At 39.9% G+C, this 15,278-nt stretch overlaps 1 protein-coding gene across 4 annotated transcripts in view; it reads right to left on the bottom strand.

Moving 5' to 3' along the window:
• The window catches only part of SUSD4 (sushi domain containing 4), a 223,742-nt gene that overhangs the window by 181,627 nt on the left and 26,837 nt on the right, over positions 1–15,278 (bottom strand). Inside the window, exon 1 of one of the 4 annotated variants that reach the window (XM_078156299.1) lies at positions 12,353–12,527. The exons of the other annotated variants lie outside the window; for them this stretch is intronic. The gene's annotated coding sequence lies outside the window, so the exon portion shown is untranslated. Of the gene's footprint in view, positions 1–12,352; positions 12,528–15,278 lie in introns of those variants that run through there. 4 annotated transcript variants of the gene reach the window in all.

The following is a 15,278-nucleotide window of genomic DNA, read 5'->3' as shown; positions in this document are numbered from 1 at the left end:
ATACCCAGACTTGACTGAATCACTGATTCCCTAAGTTCCAAAACTTTGCTCATGATTATATGAATTCAGCTATATTGAGGTTCAATTCATGTCTTCCAAAATAGAGTAACATATTCTAAAAGCCCAAGAGAATGCTATGTCCTGTAATAAAGGCAGAATCCTATAGGCAGCATTCCAAGAAAACAATCCCAGAGGTTGACGCTTGTCCACCTTGCCTGAGATGAGACACTCAGGCAATGGGACTGGTGGTGGTTCCACAGAACACAGTGTCCATCATGCTATAAATATATTTTCCTCACACTTTACCCTGAGACAGGAAGTTGATAGGAATCCAGGTTCTCTGAAGCTCCAGAAGAGCCGGTGTACTGTCAAACCTGCTTCTGTGCCAGCTTCAAAAAGGAAAGGAGGCAGGGAAAACATACGGGTAGCTCCAAAGACACAGAGGAGTCTTCACACCCCAGGAAGCTGTTCACTTAGGGGTTCAGAGTAAGGAGTTCACAGTACCTAGCTGCAATTTCCCAGCTCTAGTATAATATATTACATATAAAATATTATATAATATCACATTAATTATAATATTGCATGTTAGAGTAAGTAAGGAAGAAAAAAACCTTATGCATTGAAAGATGTAAAAACTAACATGTCATTTTCAGAAGGTAAGACTTCAGGCTACCAATCTTTGGTCCTTGAAAATACGTTCTCTTTATGATCTTAACAGATTTCACAGGTTCAAATTTCATTTCTATTGTGATAACTTCTAGATCTATATATCCATTTCTGTCTCTCCCGAGATCTCGTCTCATTGGATATTTCTCTCTGAATTTCCTGCAGGTATCTTAAAATCAACTTGCCCCAAACAGGTCTCTCTAGCTTCTCCCCCCCCATACTGGATTTCTGTTAAAGGTACAGCCATTCTTCCAATCATTTATGTTCTCAACCTCAGTCATCCTTGACTCTTTCCTCTAACCACCGCCCCACCCCAGTCAATTAATTGCTGAGTCTTAGCAATTCTATCTTCAGTCTCCTGAATCTGTCCCTTTCTTCTCCACAATCATCTTTGAGGCCTTCCTTACTTCATTCCTGGTCTATTCCTGCAGCCTCATACTTGTTCTCTCCACCTCCTATCTTTCTCTATCCAGCCTTCCCCCTCCATGTGACTGATGAATTAATATTCCTAAAACACGGGTTCGATTATGTCATTCCCCTGATTGAGGCACTCTGGTGGTTCCCTATCGCCTCTAAAATCAAATTACAAACTCCTCTGTTTGGCACTTAAAGCCTTGTCCTAATCTGGATTTACATTAACTTTTATTGCACATTGCTCTCCCCTCCACGAATGCTGTGATCTATCCAAACCGGCCTATTTGCTGTTCCTGGTACGTGAAATCTTATTTCCCATCTCCACATTCTTGCACAAGCTGTCCCACATTACCACAGGGCATCCCATCCTCATATCCACGTCACAGAATCTCAGCTCCTTCATGGCTCAGCTCGAGTATTACCTCCTACACAATGCTTCTCCCACTTCCTCCAGTTGCTAGCATTGTCCCTCCTTCCCTTCCTCCCTCCCCTGATTAGGGAGCTAGAATTGTGGATAGAATGCTGGGGATGGAATCATGAAGACCTAAGTTCAAATCCAGCCTCAGATACTCACTAGCCATGTGAGCCTGAGCAAGTCACTTACCTTCTGTCTGCCTCAGTTTCCTCAACTATAAAATAGGAAAAATAATAGTACCTACTTCCCAGAATTATTGTGACAATCAAATGAGATAGTATTTGCAGAGCATTTAGCACAATGCCTGGCACATAGTAAGTCTTTAATAAATGCTTGTTTCCTTTCATCAGAGAATGCTTCGTTCAAACATTTGCAGGTACTTATCTGTGTTTAAGCTCCCTCACTTCCTCCTCAATAAAAGCTCCCTGAGGAGGGGCACTGTTTATTTTTGTATTTCTAGCCCTAGTACACAGTGTATGGCACATAGTAGGTGCTTAATAAATGCTTGTTGAATGAATATATGAAGAAAGCAAATCCAAAGTCAGCTTCTTCCCAGCTTTCCCACTACAGTATACATCCTCCCTCAGCAGTTCAGGAAGAACAGGGCAGTGGCTTCTAAAGGGTTCTTATTAGGAAGAGAGAAGGTTCAGTTGGGAATAGAATCTGTGACCTCTCTTCCTAGATACTTAAGTCTTCCATTGCAAAGGGAGACAGAATGATACATATCTTTTTTTGGTTCGAAAAGCTAAAAGCTACAAATTTCTCTTTAAATATATGTTTAACCTTCATAAATTGGGTATATAATATGCATTTCCTCCTCTGACATAAAATAAACAAAACAAAACAACTTTGGCATCATAGCACATATACAGTAATTTCCTTAATCAGACGTAGAAGGTGGGACTGCTTTTGCAAGAGAAGAAAAAGTGTTGCTTCAATGACCATAATACACAAACCTCTTAATATGCAAAGACCCAAAAATATTTCCCTTATTTTGAAGCAGGTAGTTTAATGCAGTAGAATTCTTCAGGGTATGATGACTTGTTCCCAACACATTTTTTAAAAAAAACTGTTTATTAAAGTCTGTGGTTTATGAAAATGACTGATAGTATCAAAGTCAGCTAGTGCTCCTCTCAGTGAGGATGTGTCCTGCCACCCTCCACCCCCAAATATCAAGGGGACTCAAAGGATGAGAATGCCTTGCTCAGGTGCTTGGCAGTCACAGGCCCTGCTGCAATTAGCAAGCGAGATCATGATTCAGCATCCGAGCAGAGGCAGTCGCCACCAGAGCATAGCGGACAGCTTAAAAATAGCAAAGCTGTGGCTGAATTTCCTCAGCCGGGTCTCCACATGCCAAGGCATTCCAGCTGCCAAGGATGCTTGAAAAGCAGCAGGGCCACCCACTCACCCTCTGCCCTCCCAAGCATCAGGGTGCCAGCTGCAAAGGGGTGAGGTGGGGGAGTGGGAGTGGAGAGGAGCATTGCAGCTTATGATTAAATTTTCCCATGTGGAGCACAAGAGACAAAATTTGTAGCCAACAGAGTAGAGGGTCGATAAATAGTATGACGATGATTGAGTTACCCATGGCAGCATCAAAGTGCCCAGAAGGCTGAAGACTTCCCTCAACTGGTCTCTCTCTCTCTCTCTCTCTCTCTCTCTCTCTCTCTCTCTCTCTCTCTCACACACACACACACACACACACACACACACAGAGCAAATGCAACAAAAACAACATTTTGATCACTGTCCTAAATATGATGGCAATAACACCACAGTATGCATAGGTGTTCTCCACTTAAAGAAATCATTAATACTCCCTTTCACATACGTTGATGACCCAGAGTCCTTTCTCTCCTTGCTGTTCTTCAAACAAGACACTCCTCTCAACCTCAAGCATTTTCATTGGCTAATCTCTTTGCCTGGAACTCTCTTCTTCCTCATCTTTGCTTACTGGCTTCTCTGACTCTTAGCTAAAATCTCACCTTCTGCAAGAACCCTTTCCCAGCCCCCATTAATGCTAGTACCTTCCCTTTATGATTATTTCCAATTTATCATGCACATATCCTGTTCACATATAGTTATTTGCATGTGGTCTCCACTAGATTGTGAACTCCTTGAGGGCAGGGACCTTTCTTTCTTTCTTTGTATTCCCAGGACTTAGCACAGTGTCTGACACATAATACACACTTAGTAAATGATTGTTCATTTGACTATCCTTGCCATGGTGAATTAAACAAAAGTCCTTGTTCAGTTTTGTTTTGCTTTTACTACAGGTGGGGTGGGTAGAATTGTGTGTGTAGTTACATAAGAAAAAAGTCTTTAAGACTGATGCTTGGGACCAATAAAGCATCTAAGTTGTACATGAGCCGATACCATGGCACATCACTAGGAGAGGACTCTGGTTGGTGAGGAGCCCCTACATAGCAAGGAGTTTGAAAAGTGCTACAAGAGCTATGAGGGGTGAGTAGATGGGTGCAGCAATACAGACATGGGACACAGATTAAGAAGGAGGAAAAGTGCTTCAAGGAGTATGATACCCCTTGCACCAGAGACTGTCAGATTTGTACTCAAGAAAGGGCTTCCAATAACCAGAAGGTGTGAGTGATCCCTCTTCTGTGTTCATGGTAAAGAGAGAGAAAATGACCATGTGTACAGTTGTCATTCCAACCAATGAGCATTTGTTAAATACTATGTACCAAGTACTGTGCTCAATGCTGAGAATATGAAGAAAAAGAAAAAAGCAGCACCTGCCCTCAAGGAGCTTACATTCCAGTCACTAGAACAAACCCTTTTTTTAAGGGGATTTGTTCTGTGAAGTTTGGATTCAGTCAAAGGCTGCACTTGAGGACCTAGAGGGCCATATGTGGCCTCGAGGATACACATTCCCCATCCCTCTATCTAGTGTACATAGATTATATATATTCATATACAGTCTCTACTACTAGCCATTTATCTTTATATAGAGTTTATTTTATATATATATGAGAGAGAGCTATCAGAACACACCAGATAAACACAAAGTCAATGGAAGATCACCTTAGAGGGGATTGCATAAGAAGCAGGGGAATCAGGAAAGCTCTCTTGGAGGAGGTGACAGCTGAACTGAGTCTTAAATGAAGCCAAGGATTCTAACAGTCAGAAGTTGGAAGACAGTACATTTCCAGCATGGGGAATAGGTGGTGCAGAGGGACACAGGTGGAAAATGGATAGATGTCAGGGGGCTTATGAACTTGGATGGGAGAAAAATTACATCTTTATTATAACTTTTGGTTTTCTTTGCAAACCCATTTATTTTATTTTATGTGTTAATTTTTTTTTTTCCGAGAAGGGATCTATAGGCTTCACCAGACTTCCAAAATGAATCATGGCACAAAAAAGGTTAAGAAGCTCTGGGATAGATGATCTCTAAGGTGCCTAATGTTCTATGACTCTACTGCATAACATAAGGTCTAATTATAGATAGCTAGATGAACTGAATGGTCTCTATGATTCCATGCAATCTTATAATTTCCATGTGAGGTAGATAAGGAAAAGATATTGCCATTATTATACATGAGAAAACAGATCCAGGCAGGTCATTATGAAATCAGAAATAGGTCTTAAGCTTTCTGGTTTCCATATCAGGGCCATGACCACAAAAAATAACATGCTATTATAGGGGTTCAATGTTCAAACAGATAAAACTCATCCCCAATATCAGAAAGCTTTAACTTTTCAGTCAAGATGTTTCCTACAGAATGAAACTGGCCTGCTGATTTGATGGTAAGGGGAGAACTAGTTTGTGCCTAATATGCTGGAGAAATTGCTCAATAATTGTTTATTTCTAAATAAAGATTGTCCTTGAGAGGCTGTCAAGGTTAGCATCAGCTTTATTTTTCAGTTGATCAGTAAGCTTAATCTGCCTGGAGTAAGATTTAAAATTCTACATGAGGCTCCTTTGAAAACTGAAGACCATGGTACCCATTCTCCAGATCCCCTGACCCTCATTTAATTAGAATACATTTCCCTCTGCATCATCCTTTTCCAGATGTTTCCCTCCTTCTGGTGAACACAAAGTGCAAAGGGAGGCCTGGCTAGTTCACTGAAGCTTCAACAATTGAAAACAGAAGGTAGAGCTGGGTTTCTTTTTGAAGCAAGCAGGCCAATTTTCATAATTCCAGCACAATGCTACGGGGTATCAAAGATCACATAAGGGACACAGTCAATAAATGTTTATTAAGCACCTGTGTGTGCCAGACACTGTACTAAGCATTAACTAGAAACTGTTTGTTCCATTACATTAAATTGAAAATTTTTTAGAGTGAAGTGCTCAGAGTAATACAATGCCTTCCATGATATCTCTGTGGACAAGATGGCAGAGATATATGCTTAATGGTATGAAGGGATTCAGAACTGGGTGTTTTAATGGAGCTATATGGGTAGACTTCCCACAACTCCAACCAACCACTTGATGAGGTTTTATATATGTAAACAGGATGGTTTATACCCATTGATCTGGTGAGGAAGTGTGAATCTCTTTGGGTCAAGAAAGAAAATAATAGGGGCAGGTGGGTGGCGTAATGGATAGAGCACCGGTCCTGGATTTAGGAGGACCTGAGTTCAAATCTGGCCTCAGAACAAACACTTGACACTTAACTAGCTGTGTGACCCTGGGCAAGTCACTTAACCCCATTGCCTAACCAAAAAAAAAGAAAAAGAAAGAAAGAAAGAAAGAAAGAAAGAAAGAAAGAAGAAAGAAAGAAAGAAAGAAAGAAAGAAGAAAGAAAGAAGAAAGAAAGAAAGAAAGAAAGAAAGAAAGAAAGAAAGAAAGAAAGAAAGAAAGAATAATATCATTGACTGAAAGGATGTCAAGACCAGAGTCTAGGTATAAAATATCAGTCAATCCATTAGTGACATCAGTCTAGAGGGCTCCAGCACAACAAGAGAAGTTCGCAGTTGTGCAGCTGAGAATTCCAGTTCATGCCAAGGCCCTGAGAGAGAACTGCTCTTGGGAGGAGAGAGTTCCTTCTGATCTTTCTTACCCCTGGCTTTCCATTGACCATATTGCTGGAGAGAAGGGACTAACAGGAGAAAACATAACCAACTGGAGCAGAGAGAGATATAGCAAGGACAAATACAAATATGGAGCACAGAGAGATCTAGAGGGCAGAAGTAGTTTCAAGGAGTATGATTTCCCTTGCACTGGAGCAGAACACCAGCTATGTACTCAAGAAGGGGTTTCTGGTAACCAGGAGCTGTGAGTTATCCCTTTTCCCCTTGTATTCTCTACCTTTGTGCACCATCATCATTGTGCTCTGCATGAAACTGTGTGTGTAGGTGGTTGGCCCCCAGACTTTGAGGGAGCAATGCTTTATGCCAATTGCTGTTACTTTTTCACTTAGTAAGTACCACTTTCTAAAAGCCATCCTCAGAGATTGGGGTTTGTGATTGATAGTACTAGAAATGGGGTTACCTCAAGAGCCTTGAGGAGAGAAGTAGTCAACCACCTTCTAGGAGACTCAGACTTCGAATGTATGTGGGAATTAGGGATGTAGCCTTGAAGGAGCTACAACATAGTGATACCTTCCTACAGGAAGGTCTCCAGTAGAGTGCCCCGGCATGGTTCTTGGCCTCGGTTCAAGGTTTTTATCAATGACTTGGATAAAGTCATGCTTGCCAATGTTTCAAATAGCTCAAAAGTAGGTAAGATGGCTAATACATCGAAAGGTAGAATTGAGACTAGAACAACGAGAATATAAGAATAATTATGAAGTCTTATGACACTTGAGGGTTTTTTTAAGCAACTGTACAAATACAGTATGTGAGAGACATGACTAAACTATAATTCACATGAAAAATACTGTGATATTTTAGCAGACTATAAACTCAATGCTGAGTCATTCGTGTGACACGGTAACAAAAAAATGAATTTGATATTAGACCACATTAACAGAAGCACAGTGTCCAAAACGAGGGATGTTATACATAGTTGTGTATAACTTAGTTGCCCCACTTAGACCACAACTGTATCAATGAGTCAGTCAACAAGCATTTATTAAGTGTTTATTATTTTGTGCCAGGTGCTGGGGATACAAAGGCAAAAACACCGTCTCTGCCCTAAAGAAGCATATATTCTGATGAGGAAGAGTAAGGAACTATATAAACGAGACAAACATCTTAAACGGATGATAATCCCAGTTCTGGGTGCCATATCATAGTAAAAACACTGCTAAGCTTGAATCTATCCAAAGGATACATTGGTTTTTAGACTGACTAAATAGTCTGACTGACACAGTTGTGGTATAACCAGGGCAAAGTACACAATATTTACTATATATATACTATATACTATATATAACCTTCCTTCTTCTGGATGCTATGCTTCTGTGTAAATGGCCTAATATAATCTAGCAACAACAGTGAAGAGATTTAAAACAATGACAAATGTAGACCAGGCTGAATGAACTGGGGATGTTTAACCATAAAAGAAAATGAAAATATTTGAAGGGATGTCACATAGAAGAGGTTTTAATCTTGTTCCACTTAAGCCTAGAAGGCAAAACTAGGCACAATAGGTGAAAGACACAGACTGATTTTGAACTGATGAAAGGAAAAACTTCCTAACAAATACAGCTTTTCTAAAATGGAATGGGCTGCTCTGGGATGTAATGCACTCTCCATCACTGGTGGTCTTGCTTTATTTAACAGGAGGTTAGATGGCCACTTGCTATCTCTGTTATGAAGCTGATATTTGCTTCTTTGTGGCTTGGATCAGATGACCTTGGAAGTCCCTTCTGACTCAGATTCTATAATTCTTTGGTTCCTTTTGGCAAGAAGTGATTTCCTTCTCTTCTGAATTCCCATCCGTGTTTATATTAATAATAACAATATCTCAAATTTGTATAGTATATAAAGGTTTGCAAAGTGCCACACTAGAGCACCAATAACACACTGCTTTGTATAACAGTCATTTTGTAAATAGAATCAAAGAGTATGAGTACTGCTTTTTGTAGTAGCAAAGAACTAGAAACAAAGTAGATGCCCATTGATTTGGAGAATGGTTAAAACACTGCTGTACATGAAAGCTGCTGAACATTCCTTCAATCTAAGAAACAATGACTATAAAGCACATAGAGAAGCATAGGAAGACTTAGTGAACTGATACAAAGTACAAGAACCAGATAAACAATATACGGAATGACTACAACAATGTAAGTGGAAAGAAGAATGAAATGACTAAAACTGAATGCTGTAAAATTATAATTAACAAGTTTTGCAGCAAAGAAGAAATACAGGAAAGCATCTTTCCCATTCTTAGCAGAAGTAGAGGACTTAGGGTATGGGACACTACAGGTGGTATCAGAACTTTTTGATGAGTTGGTTAGTTTTGCTTACCTTTTCCCCCTACCTCTTTAATTCTGTTTTTTATAAGGGAATGTTTCTTTACAGGTAGAGAGATACATTGCATATTTGGATGATGTAAAATAAAAATGTCAAAAATTAATTGTTTAAATGTCAATGCTAGAAGGAAGCTTAGCATCTAGTCTAAATGCTTCATTTTATAGAAAAAGAAACAAGTTCAGAAGTAAAGTGACTTGCTCAGGGTCATTTCTTAGCTTTCTCTTCAGCCTATAGGCTTCATAAGTTTAGCAATTCGCTCCATCTTTGTATCCCCTTACAGCACCTAACACAGTACTTTGGATATCTTATGTATCCAAAAAACATTTGTTGAATGAATGAGTGAACCTAAGTTGCTGCTTTATTATACTACAATGCCTTAGAGTTATATAAAGTAATTTGTTTGAAGAAAAGCTAGCCAAGTCTTGGTTCCCAACCCAATGAATTATGAGATGCGCATCAATATATTAAATAAGTCTGGAATGGAATAAATTTCATTCCTCTATGTGTCTTCAATTACAAGACTTTAATCATAAGTAACACCATTTTATACTTTTTTAAAAAATACAAGTATAAAAGGAACATTCTCACATAAACTAGGAATTCTAAGTCACTAATTGCCTCCCTATTAGTTTTGCTCCTGTGACCCCCTTTGATGGTTTCACCATAGCAAAATATCACAGCTTATGTTCATAAGCATGAAAGTCTCTAAGGGTTCTTCAGAAAGTCTATTCCTGAGCCTGGATTGTAAAATGCCAAGCCAATAGAAACACGCAGCATAAAACTCTCTTGTGACTATTTTAGTGGGTAAGAAAATAGCAGACGAACTTCACTGTGGATCAGTGTAAAGCAATGCATGGGGGATGGGGTGGGCTGGAATAGCCCAAACTATACTTAAAAGAGATTAAGTTTTGAACTTCCATCATCACTCAGTAAAGGAATCCAGGCATCACTGTGTAGTATTCCCTAAAGACACAGCTCAGTGTGTTGCTAAGGATAAATAAAGAGTCCAACAAAAATGATGGGCATTATCAGCCAAACCTGGAAACAAAAAGGCTTCCATAACTTTGCACAAATCAAAGTGCTTCTCAATATGAAATATTTGTGTGGAGCCAATCAACATACCTCAATGAAAAAATAGCAAAGATGGAAAAAGAAAAGAAAGTAAGCAAAATAGGCACTTTATTTTGCTCAAGACTAGACCTTCAGGTCACTTCCCAGCCATTTCCAAGCCTGCACTCTGGCTATCATCCTCATCTCCTTCTCACTGAAACACTGAACTCTGACCTTGGAACCAACTGTGGCTCAAATAGGTGACCTCTTGCCTTATCTTGTCCACAACCAGTCTTCCACGTGATTTCCAGTGGTTTCCAAACTGTGCCTCTGTGTACATCCCACCATTCCCCTTTCTAGCTCCTCTTTATGTATCTTCTTGCATTAAAATGTAAGCTTCTTAAGAGCAGGAACTGCCTTACTTTCTTATTTTATATCCCCAGCATTTAGCACAGTGGTTGGCCCATATTAAGTGCTTAATAAATGTTTTGTCATTCATTCATCATGAGGATGGAAACCCTACCTTTATTATTTTTTTAAAAGTTTTATAGATTTAAGACATCACCACTGCTCCCCTTTGCCACCCCACTATTCCTTGCCCCACAACAGACACTCCATGTAACAAATGAGTACATTTAAAACAAAACAAGTTGACCATACATGAAAATTTATTCTTCATTACAAACCTATTGTCCACTCATCTACCCACCCTTCAAGGCCAGTTCAAATGCCAGGTAAAAGAAGAAGAGCAGTAAGAAAAAATTCCACAAAATTAGAAAATATAATAATTAGGGAATCACTGAGGTGTAAAAGAGGCAGTTTTAGTACAAATATTCAAGTGTATCAGTGATATCATCAATTTGAGGATTTCCTCTATGGAAGCAAATCATGACCCTTTCATGCCTGCCCATGTTGTGTTACTCTTTTCCATATTCTCCCAAAAAGTCACTCACAGAGGCTTTACCCAATGTGCTGAAACAAGGTCTTCCTCAGTTTCCCCCAACACTGAGAGGGTAACAGTGGCTGTCATAGCGCTATCCCTTGCTCTTGACATATGACTAGCTCATCGTCTGTTCCTCTCATGTAATACCTGATGACATCCTTTACTCCTGTTCTTCTTTGGCATTCCTTTTAGTTTTATATTGCAGTCCAATCATACCCACCATGCGCCTTTCCATGGCCCACTATTTGACACTCATCTTCAGTTTTTCTGAGGCAAGAGTAATCCAGGTCTTGATGCCATATTGAGGAAATGAGCCCTTGCTTTCATAGGATACCTGGGGTCAGTAGAAACCTGAAAACAACCTGAACTCACTCTCCTCCTCTGGTTCAACTGGGCCCTAAATTGTTGTCCAACTGTACCGTCTCTCACAGATATACATACTGTTGGACAAACTATACAGGGTGTCCATTTACTCGGGGCAATAATCATCATTCATCTATTTGGGCTTTCCTTTGTAGATGGATAGGCCAAATTCCTTTGAGTCATTACAGATCTCTATTGAGAGTCTCTGGAATGTTGTGTGGCTTGATACTAACAGCACAATATGATCCACAAATGGGGGCATCTCAAGGACCTCACCATCCAAAGTAAATTGTTGCTTAACCTGTACCTTCACTGGATCTGCTCCATCACAATAGGAATACCTTTGATGAGCAGACATTTCCCTACCTTATTTATGCCTCACCAGATATTTCTTAACAGAAGGTCACCAAAGAGGGCTATTTCTTTTGTTCCACTTTCCAAGGAGTCTTGGATGATCTTCATATATGTATTGGACACAGAAGTGTTATGAAATAGCTTGTAAGGTGGCATTTTATTCTGCTGAATCAAATAAAAGAAAAGGACAAATAAAAGCCTATGTGACCTGGTAAGGAGCAAATCTGTAGAATACATTACCAAAGAGGTGGTACAGGCTGAAAATAAAAATCCATTCAATAGAAATTAATGAACAATCAATCCATATGCAAATAAGCAAAGAAGGACCTGTATTTTCATAAAGAAATCATCTCCCCCAGACAGCAAAATCACATCCTATTACTTGGTAAAGGCAGCTAGGTGGTAGTGGAGGCAAGGGGAAGGGAGGGGAGAGGAAAGAAGGAAAAGGATAGAACACCAGGAAAACCTGAGTGAGAGAGGTGATTATTAATAACTAGTGATATGGGAAGATTCAGATTTCCCCCTTTTTCTTTTTTTTTTAAATTAATTTACTTTTAGTTTTCAGCATTCACTTCCATATGATTTTGAGTTCTAAATTTTCTCCCCCCCCTTCCCTTCTTACCTCCCCAAAACAGTGTGCAATCTGATATAGGCTCTATGTATACATTCATATTAAACATATTTTCACATTAGTCATGTGGTAAAGAAGAATTAGAACCAATGGAAGGAAAGAAGAAACAAAACAAAAACAAACAAACAAAAAGGACCTGCATTCCGATTCCATAGTTCTTTGTCTGGATGTGGATGGCATTTTCCTCCCTTTCTCTTTTATCCTCATTTCAAGACTTCAGTCTCTGAAGGTTGAGATAACCTACTCCTGTATCCAGACCCCACCCAGGTTGGAGCAGCTATTGCCAATATATACAGCACTAGTGTTCTACTCAGGTTTAGGTGGAATAAATTCTTTGAATAGATTGCACAAGGCTGGGGGTAATTTAAGAAGTAAGTGACACAATCAAAATACAGATCCAGCCCCTCACTGTAATGTCCATTCTCTCATTATTGGTTAACCAATCAGAGTTGATTGCCACCCTCGGGAACACCCCTCTTTCTAGGGGTATACAAGCCTGAGCCCTCAAGCCTGTCTTTGGTGAGAGAGAGAGAGAGAGAGGGAGAGAGAGAGAGAGAGAGAGAGAGAGAGAGAGAGAGAGAGAGAGAGAGAGAGAGAGAGAGAGAGAGAGAGAGAGAGAGTTGCACAAGCATGCCCACTAGTAAGCTTGCCTGCCAAATGACCATCCTTTTCTTAAAATGTTGGCATTATTAATAAAATGATTAAATTACCCAGAAATTATGTCTCTCAAACCTTTTTAAATATCACAGTTTAAATCTGGCCTCAGACACATACTAGCAGTATCACCCTGGGAAAGTTGTTTAAACCTTGGTCTGTCTCAGTTTCCTTATCTGTAAAATAGGGATAACAACAGTACTTCTTTCTGAGGGTTGTTGGGAGGATAAAATGAGGTCATATTTGTAAAGGGTTGTACTAACCTTAAAGCACTTTATAAATGCTTGCTGTTGTTGTTATCCTAATGAGTTGACTGAGGCACAAAAGATGATGTTACTCAAGGTCACATAGCTAGTAAACATCAGAAACAAGATTTAAACTAAGGTCTTCCTGATCCAAGCTGAATACTTTATTTGTTGCACCATAGCTTGATTCAATTAGGGCAATTTTTAAAAGCCAGGAATTTTTGAAGAACATTCTGATTGGTTATTGCTTTCTGTTCTCAGAGAAACAATGATATCGCTATGTCCAGGTCAAGGTACAGTGTGTCCGCCTGTGGCTGCTCACACTAGTAAGAACTCAGAAGGCTCTAGCACACATCAGACACAGTCCATATGAACATTTGGAGAGGAGACATTTCTAAATGTGTGCATCTCACGTTTCTTTTGAGTTACTGCAATTCTGCTTTACTCATAGAGCACCACACCTTCTTTGATGCGGGCACACCATGCACTCCTACCAAATGGTTCTTGGTGTGTCTGAGTTAAGACCCTTGAGGGAAGGGACTCCAGCACCCAGTATAGTACATGGCACATCGTAGGCAGTACACTCACATTTGTTGAATTCGGCTGAATGGACCAAAGGGTATATAAAGTTAACCCTGCATGGCTTGTCTCGTGTGTCTGATATTCTTTATGGTAGAAAACTCTCTTCACAAATAACTAAAGTATCAGCTTATAAGCCAGGTGATGTCATTATCACTCTGATAAAAACGTCATATCAGCACACTGAATTACTCAGATAACTGAGACAAAAGCTAGGTCCTTCCCTATTTACTTTAATGTTTCTCATTCCACCCACACTTGTAAGGGAAAACAAAAGAAAAATATTTTCTCCTTACAACCACCCTTTCCCCCAGTGCAAACATACCAGGTACATGCCCAGCAGGCCCACACTTGTTTTCCTGCTTTGAAACAGCAATTTTGTAGATAGAAATTTTTCTGAACTTAATACTATGTCTCTGGCAGAACAAGCATGATTGGTTGGAGGCGAAAGTGAGTTGGGAACTTGTCTGCAATTCATCCCAGAGTGAAGAGTAAAGAATAGGTGGTCTTAGAAAAATCTCCAATCCTGAGGGAAAGTATAAGCATTGAATTTGCTTATTCTTGTCATAGTCAGCTGGTTCTTCTCCCCCTAGACGAAAGGTATTCAAGTTCCCAAGAGAGGAAATTCTTAATAACGAGGATGATGGTGATAATGATGTGTGACGATTTAGAAATTTAAGGTTTACAAAGTGCTTTCATTAAAACAACTCTGAAGTGTAGGTCATATAAACATTATTGTCCCTACAGATGAGAAATCAGGGCTTAGAGAGGGTGATGAGTCCTGCCACACAGCTAGCATCAGGGCTAGGGATTGAACCTGGGTTGTTCTGGACTCAAAGCCCACTATAAGGACCACTTTTCAAACCGTTACACATTATCCACCTTTCCCTCCTCATGAGCATACTTGCTTCCTGAGAGAAAGCAGGGTTTTATTTGTTTGTTTGGTTGGTTATAAGCAATGAAGAACTGGGAGAAAGTTAGAGTGGTTGACGTGATTGCTGATTGCTAAGCCACTCTTTTTAAATAAGTGGGTGTGGGATGGGTAAGAATTTTAATGATAAATGTATGTAGTCTAAGGAAAGGCAGGCAGCCTGGCACGGCGGGTAGTATGTAAAACTTAGGGCTGGAAGGGATCTTAGAGGTCATCCAGTCCGAGCCCTTCATTTCACAGATGAGGCAACTGAGGCCCAGAGATGTTAAGTGATATCCCCAGGTCTTCTGACCATGAAGTCAGCGGGTGCTCTTTCCACTGTACCACCCTCTCCAATGGGTTCACATCTGCCTCCAAAATATACTAGCTCATTAACTTCTGTGGGCTAGTTTCTTAACCTCTATGATCCGAGGTTTACATGAGATAATGTATAAATCTTAAGACAGCATACAAATGTAGGGTATTATTATTAAGGAGGCAGCACACCAGGACTTAAGGGCTCATATAACTCCTTATCACCATGGTGGACAAAAAAGATCAGAAACAAGAGGGAAAGTGATGTGAACAAAGTAATGGCTTTAATCTTGTTTCACTTTGTGTATGGTGACATGGGGGTGCAGGGAGCTTAGAGGGAAGGAGAGGGATCCAGAATC

The sequence above is a fragment of the Phascolarctos cinereus genome, unplaced genomic scaffold (assembly GCF_003287225.1).
Source record: "Phascolarctos cinereus isolate Bilbo 61053 unplaced genomic scaffold, phaCin_HiC Scaffold_5;HRSCAF=322, whole genome shotgun sequence".
Classification (NCBI taxonomy): Eukaryota; Metazoa; Chordata; class Mammalia; order Diprotodontia; family Phascolarctidae; genus Phascolarctos; species Phascolarctos cinereus.
The sequence above is the reverse complement of the archived record's forward strand: the minus strand, read 5'-3'. Positions and strand labels throughout refer to the sequence as shown.